Here is an 8490-nt window from a genome sequence, read left to right on the forward strand (position 1 = left end):
TTCAATATTACTTTGGCTATTCGGGGTCTTTGTGGTTCCATACAAATTTTAGGATAGTTTGTTCCAGTTTTGAGAAGAATGCTGATGCAATTTTGATTGGGATTGCATTGAATGTAGATTGCTTTGGTTACTAACGACATTTTAACAATATATATTCTTCTGATCCATGAGCATGGAATGTTTTTCCATTTCTTTGTGTTTTCTTCAATTTCCTTCATAAGTTTTCTATAGTTTTCATCATACAGATCTCCTATATCTTTGGTTAGGTGTATTCCTAGGTACTTTATGGTTTTTTGTGCAATTGTGAATGGGATCAGTTTCTTGATTTCTCTTTCTATTCCTTCGTTTTTGGTGTATAAGAATGCAATCAATTTCTGTACGTTGATTTTGTACCCTGCAACTTTGCTGAATTCATGGATCAGTTCTAGTAGGCGTAGGCTTCTGGTGGAGTCTGTTGGGTTTTCTATGTAGATTATCATGTCGCCTGTGAAAACTGGAAGTCTGACTTCTTCTTTGCCAATTCTGATGCCTTTGATTTCCTTTTGTTGTCTGATGGCTGATGCTAAGATTTTCAGCACTATGTTGAACAACAGTGGTGAGAGTGGACATCCCTGTCGTGTTCCTGATTTGAGAGGGAAAGCTCTCTGTTTTTCCCCAATGAGGATGATATTAGCTGAGGGCTTCTCATAGATGGCTTTTATGTTTAGCAAGTTCCTTCTATCCTGACTTTCTCAAGCGTCTTTATTAAGAAGAGATGCTATATTTTGTCAAATGCTTTTTCTGTATCTAACAACAGGATCATATGGTTTTTATCTTTTCTTTTGCTAATGTGATGTATCACATTGATTGATTTGTGAATATTGAACCAACCCTGTAACCCAGGAATGAATCCCACTTGATCATCGTGGATAATTCTTTTTATGTACTGTTGAATTTGATTTACAAGTATCTTGTTGGGATTTTTGCATCCATATTCATCAAGGATATTGGCCTGTAGTTCTCTTTTTTTGCTGGGTCTCTGTCTGACTTGGGAATCAAAGTGATACTGGCTTCGTAGAATGAGTCCGGAAGTTTCCTTCGATTTCTATTTTTTGGAATAGCTTGAGAAGAATGGGTATTAACTCTGTTTTAAATGTCTGGTAGAATTCCCCAGGGAAGCCATCAGGTCCAGGGCTCTTATTTGTTGGATGATTTTTGATAACTGATTCAATATCTTCACTAGTTATGAGTCTGTTTTCAGATTTTCCATCTCTTCCCATACGAATTTTGGTAATAAGTTTGTGTTTAGGAATTTGTCCATTTCTTCTAAGTTGTCTAGTTTGTTGGCATATAAATTTTCATAGTATTCCCTGATAATTGCTTGTATTTCTGAGGGGTTGGTTGTAATAAGTCCATTATTATTCATGATTTTGTCAGTTTGGGTGCTCTCTCTTTTCTCTTTGAGAAGCCTGGCTAGAGGTTTGTTAATTTTGTTTATTTTTTAAAAAACCAACTCTTGATTTCATTGATCTGTTCAATTATTTTTTTGGATTCTATATTGTTTATTTCTTCCCTGATTTTTACTATTTCTCTTCTTCTACTGGGTTTCGGGTGCTCTTGTTGCTCTGCCTCTAGTTCCTTTAGGTGCACTGTTAGATTTTATACTTGCACTTTTTCTAATTTCTTGAAATAGGCCTGGAGTGCAATGTACTTTCCTCTTAGGACTGCTTTTGCGGCATCCCATAGAGTTTAGATTGTTGTATTTTCATTTTCATTTGTTTCCATATATTTTTTTAATTTCTTCTCTAATCGCCTGATTGTCCCATTCATTCTTTAGTACGGTGTTCTTTAACCTCCATGTTTTTGGAGGTTTTCCAGACTTCTTCCTGTGATTGATTTTGAGTTTCATAGCATTGTGATCTGAAAGTGTGCATGATATGATCTCAATTCTTTTATATTTATTGAGGGCTGCTTTATGTCCCAGTATGTGATCTATGTTGGAGAAGTACCATGCACACTTGAGAAGAAAGTGAATTCCAAGTCTTCAGGATGTAGAGTTCTAAATATATCTGTCAAATACATTCATGTTTTATACAATTTTGGTCTCCTTGAATTTGTACCATGAGCATCCATTTTTAAAAAGAATTAGCCATAATAATAGTAATAAATTGGAGAAGTAGTTAAATCTCATAGTGACATCTAACATAGACTGTACATAAACTAAAGAGATTTTAGCTTTATTTCCCCCTGGGGTCAGTAGTTCCCTCTGCTGTCAAAGTAGCTGCTTGTTGGTAAATGCTGACCCATGCATCTCCTTGATCAGCTCTGCATTGAGATAAACCATGAAACTTCTTTTTTCCTTCAAATTCCAGGACGTAGCCTTCATTCTGCACTGAAGGTGCTGCCACACCAACTTCTCTATGGCTGCTTCTTGCAACTTTCCCTCCCTTTATGCTATTCATAAGAGAAGCAGGGGCCATTTCCTTTGCTTTTTCTTTATTTTATTTTTATTTCTTTTTTACATTTATTTAGTTTTGAGAGACAGAACATGAGGGGAAGGTGCAGAGAGAGAGGGAGACACAGAATCTGAAACAGGCTCCAGGCTCTGAGCTAGCTGTCAGCAGAGAGCCTGATGTGGGGCTTGAACCCACAAACTGTGAGATCATGACCTGAGCTGAAGTTGGCCGCTTAACCAACTGAGACACCCAAATGTCCCAATTTAAAATTTTAGAAAAAGATAAAATCTTTTCATTTTGCCTGCCTTTTGCACATTCATTGGATATTGGAGCCTGAAATCCTTATCTTGAAAGTCTCAAGCTACGGAGCAAAACAGACCAAAAAAAAAAAAAAAAAAAAAAAAAAAAAAAAAAAAAAGACCAAAAAAAAAAAAAAAAAAAAAAAAAGGAAAAGGCAAAAAATCTAAGCAAATAAACAAAAACACACCAGAATGGCATTCTGCAATCTTAATGGGAAAAGTGATGACTTGTGTGGAGCCCACCAAGAAGCCCATCCCCAGCCTTGAACCCTGGTTGCAATTTTCTTTTTATGTCTAGATTAGAGGAACACACCCATTTTCCTTAAATCATATTTAATTTGTTTCTTGGAAATTCTAACATGTTCCAAGAGAGCCACATCTCCCTTGCCAAAATCTCCTCTTGGCCTGATCCTTCTCATGTCAGGGTTTGAGGCATTGTCCCTTTCACGTCTCACACAGTGTTCCTTGCTTCTTCATCAGATGGCCTGGATAAGTTGCAATATTTTCCCATTCCAGCACTGAAATGTTACAGCATGCTGATTGTTGGAAAGGGTGAAAAGAGTGGGGTGTGGGCAGGAGGTAGTTAGATGATTACATTCTTTCCATTAGCTGCCAATAAAAAGTGTTGAACTATAGACAGTCCAACAGGGCCCTGTTAGAACAGTTATACTCTGGGACCACACCAAAGACAGCTCAAACCGTTGGTAGTATTTATTTCAGTGATATGAATTGCAGGTGGAGAAACACACACACACACACACACAAAACAGCTTTGGTTAAATTTAGCAAGCTGTTTCTTGAGGTATTTGTAAATTGAACACCCACTGAATCAAAATGTCTCCAAATGTAGCCCATATTGGAATTTGAAATAAAACTACATTCATTTAGCAGGAGTACCTAGTACTGAAAGGTAATCAGCATCCCTGTTCAAAATCTAGGTAGGTGTTATTGGTCTAAATGTTATTCTGACATTACCTCCCAGAATTTTCTCCTTGTATATTTACAAGGCTTGTTCTTCAAGAAAAATTCCTGGGATTTTTCTCCCAACCCTATTTTCATGGGTTATTATGGTTGATAAACGGTTGGTGGACCCCCTATCCTATATAATATGCCTTTTTCCCCACTTCTTTTGGCTACTATCTAGTGAAGCCATTTTGTTTTCATTGATTTAAACATGCATTCTATAAACATGCACTAACTGCTTAGCCTGTATGCACAATGATGGTGCTCAGAGCAGTAAAGACCAAGGTTTGAAAAGCAAGAGTATTCTGTGTAAGATAATCACAATAAATATGTTCAGTGAGTCAATAACAATCAGATAGGGAGATGGATGTAGCAACTTTACTGGTGGGGCAAAATGAGGATGATCAATTCTATTTGAGAGGGTAAAGAAAGTTTTTAGAGATAAGATGCATGCAAGTCTTGAAGGATGTGTGCAACACTGGAAACATGTTATGGGCTGAATGTTTGTGTTCCTTCCACATTCAAATACTCAAGCCCTAACATTTCTTCAATGTGATTGTATTTGAAAGTGGGACCTTTGGAAAGCAATTAGGTTTGGATGAGATTATGAGAATGGGTCCCTCATGAAGGTATTACTGCCCTTATTAGAATAAGAGAATGAGAGGCCAGAGCTTGCGCTCTCTCGCTCTCTCTCTCTCTCTCTTTCTCTCTCTCTCTCTTTCTCTCCCTCGCACTCCTTCACTCTCTCTTGCTTTCATTGTCATGTGCAGATATGGTGGTCAGCTGCAAGGCAGGAAGAGAGCTCTCACCAGGAATTAAATCTGCCAGCATCTTATCTTGGACTTTCCAGCCACAGTTTTATTATGGCAGCCCGAGCTGACTGAGATAAATGATAAGGGGAATCACTCCTAGGAGAGGGAACAATATTCAGCATTACAAGGTGCAGGGATTTGCAATGGTGTGACCACATTGAGCAAGGGAAGTCCTTTATGCTGCTGCATAATAGCAGAGTGTGGGGATGTCAGGGGCCACCCCCCTCCCCCGCCAAGGCAATATATTCCACCCCAAGGGAAGCACAACCTTCTGCCTCCCCCAGCCATGGCTAATTGTGGATACCTATGGGAAGATGGTAGGCTTTGGATGTTTTAAGGTGATTAATAAACATAAAAACACTGCCTTACACTTTAAAAGCAGTTCCTACACATTTCCTAACTCATTTGATTTGTTGTGCAATAGTGTAGTAACTCTCCCCATTTTCACCCTTGGTTTGCCCAAGGCCACAGCAGTTGGTCACTTCCTCCTCCTTTATCTCCAAGTGGTTTATGAGTAAGTGGGAGCTTCTTCGTGCTTTTCATGGTGCTTTAGAAGTCTTTCTTCATAAAGAAAAGATTCTGCCTCACATGAAGGTGAGAACCATTTCTCAGGCCTCCTTTATCACCAGCAGTGAATTATGTGACAGGCTTCTAAGGAGATGATTAGTAAATAATTGAGAAGGGAATATTAATTCCTTTCATTTCAAATCCTACTTTCATGACACTGACTCCCTGCAGAGACGCCACACCCCAAGGCAGGGCCACTAACTTCACTTGAGTGCTTCCTGTTCTTTGCAACTCACTGAACCATTGTTTGTCCATCACCAGCACTTTCATTTCCTCATACTTTGCAAGGAACGAGCAAGAATTTATTATAAAATTAAGTGGACTTTTCATCATTAAATGACTGAAAGATAGTATACTCAAGACTGAAACTGTTCCTTGTGGAGATTTCAGGGGTGCTTCCTGGGTGCTTTGTGGCAAACACTACTTGGAGAGGGCTTCTGGGACCCTACATATCCAGGCAAGGTGATTTTCATGGCTTGCTGTTTCCACACCTAGGAGAAATGCAGAGGTCAGCTCTCCTTGTTCTGAAATTCCACATTCATTCCATATTCCCATAATTGTAATCAAATGCCACTTAACATTTTCTAATCCTTCCTCTTTCAATGCTCTTAGTAATCTAAATACAGTAAAACCTTGGTTTGTGAGCATAATTCTTTCTGGAAGCATGCTGGTACTCCAAAGCACTTGTATATCAAGGCGAATTTCCCCATAAGAAAAATGGAAACTCAGATGACTCACTCCACAATTCAAACATATTCATATAAAAATGACTAAATACTGTAATATAATACAAAATAATAAAATATACAAAATACAAAGAAAAACAAATTAACCCTGACCTACCTTTGAAAACCTTTGTGACTGATGTGAGGGAGACAAGAGAGGGTTATTGTGTAAGATGACTTTCACTATCAGTAATGGAATCACTGCTGTCTATTGGTTCATGGAATCTTTTTCTGCATCAGGGCCATTGTGTATGCTCATACGGAGGTTGACTACCATACAGTATTAACAAACTCTTTTCATATGCTTTATTTGATGTAGCTGGCAATAAGGCAGTGGAGGAAAGTGTTTATATGTGCAGGCAGCCTGACCTAAATGAAGCAGAGCATTCCTAAGCTCACTCTTATACGGAAGAGCAAAGGACTATCCACAAGTTTGTTGAAGTGACAAAAAATACACCAGTGTCAATTGTGTGCACCTTCCAACGTTCTGAAAACTCACTGATTTCTGCCAAATGCTGTGGCCTAAAACTGAGCATCCAAGCATGGGAGATGATCACCCACCATCCAGCAGCGAGAGAGAGAATAACCATTGGCTCAGTTGTGATCATGTGACATTTGGCGTCATGTACTACTCCTTTTGCAAGACGTCACTTGTTTATCAAGTTAAAATTTATTAGACATGTTTTCTCATCTTGCAGAACACTCACAGAATAAGTTATTTACAATCCAAGGTTTTACTGTACATCGCACTCTACATAATACCGAAGTTTCTAAGAACGTTTATATATACCAAATCTAAAGTATTTTATACTCTAGGAGAGAACACTTGGTTTTAATCAATGATCCAATAGATGTAAGACAAAAATGGCTGGATTTAATTTTTCTTACTTTATTACCACTTCTGATAGTTAAGATGTTATTTAAATATTAAATATATTCAATATAGTTAATTAAATATATTGAATATTAAATTAAATAGATTAAAATAAATTTTTAAAGAGGAAATTCAATAATTTTTATCTTACATCTTTTGAAAAGAAAGTAAAGTTCTGGAGGGGGAATTGGAAAATATCTTAGGGTAAAAAGTCTGTTTTTCCCAGGATAGGAGTCTTAGAAACTTTTCCAAAAAGCTATTTCTTTCTGCCCAGATTATGGAGAGAGGATAAAAGAGGCCCCCAACATATCTTGACCAGGCTTAAAATTTAACAGATAACCAAAGTATGCAGAAAAATAACTTCTTTACTTTCTTTAACTAATTTTATCTTGCTGATGGCAGAAAAAATCTCAAACTTGCCACTGAAAGGCCACTCTCCCAGTTTTAAAAAGTCTCTATTTCATTCTGGTTTGGTTTCATAAATGTCCAGACAATTAAAATTTCAAACTCATTATAGGAACTTAACTAATGCTCACAAGGCTGGGGAGATTTTAATTATGCGTAAAGGATAAAACTGACTCAGAGGACATGCTGCGTCACATCGTGTGAAAGTGGCCCTCCCCGCCACTGGCTCTCTCCACAGCCACACTTCCCCTGCCCATATCAAATGGAGCTCACTTCCACACCCTTCCCCCCTGCCCCTGGCTCTAGGCTCCAGGTCCACACTTCCTGACTTCAAGTCCTATAGATCTTACTAAAAGGGTAACCTTAGGCAAGTTATTTTAATCCTCAACTTCTTCAGTGATAAAACAGTCAACTGCTTCATTGGAATTAGTGGCAAGGGGGCACCTAAATGGTTCTGCTGGTTGAGTGTCCAACTCTTGGTTTCAGTTTAGGTCATGATCTCAGGGTTTGTAAACTCAAGCCTCACCTCAAGCTATTAGCACAGAGCCTGCTTGGGATTCCCTCTCTCAGTCTCCTTCTTTGCCACTTCCCAACTTGTGTGTGTGTGTGCATGCATGCACTCTGCCACTCTCAAAATAAATAAACATTTAAAAAATTAAAAGAAAGAAATTAGTGGCAAGGATTCAGTTAAAGTAGCCACATGGACTTTTGGATACTTTTCAAAAAATGCAATAAAATGAATTACTAGAAATCACACACACACACACACACAGCCAATATATATACACAACACTTCCTTCTTTTTTCTTTATATGTAAATAAAGGCAAACATATTCACAATAGAAGCTCAGATTACTGCAAAGACCATTTTCATTTTTGTATGTATCTCATCACTGGTAACAGTATGCATGTTCTGGTCTGCTGGCCATACTTTGAGTAGCACTGCCTCACACAGTGCCAAGCACAAACACACACTCAATGTTAGCTACTATTGTGTGTATTGAGTCCAGGAGAAAGAGCAGATAGAACATGGAGTAATATGTACCTTAACTCAGCTAAGTGTCATCAGGTAATGAATAATAAGCATTCATTAAATTTAAAAGAACCATGAAAGCATCCAAATCACAACCACACTTGTAAATTTTATCCATTTATCTTATAAAATAAAATAAAATAATAAAATAAAATAAAATAAAATAAAATAAAATAAAATAAAATGCTTTAGGAAGCATTTCACTTTATAAATGAGAAAACTGAAACCCAGAATTGGTAAAGACCTAGCAATACATTAGAATTGCCTAGGGGAGCTTTTATTATTATTATTATTATTATTATTAATTATTATTATTATTATTATTGTATTAAGTGAGAGAGGTAGAGAGATTCTACGCAGGTGAGAGCAGGAGAGGG

This window comes from Hyaena hyaena, unplaced genomic scaffold, assembly GCF_003009895.1.
Source record: "Hyaena hyaena isolate Hyena2069 unplaced genomic scaffold, ASM300989v1 scaffold_1353, whole genome shotgun sequence".
NCBI lineage: Eukaryota > Metazoa > Chordata > Mammalia > Carnivora > Hyaenidae > Hyaena > Hyaena hyaena.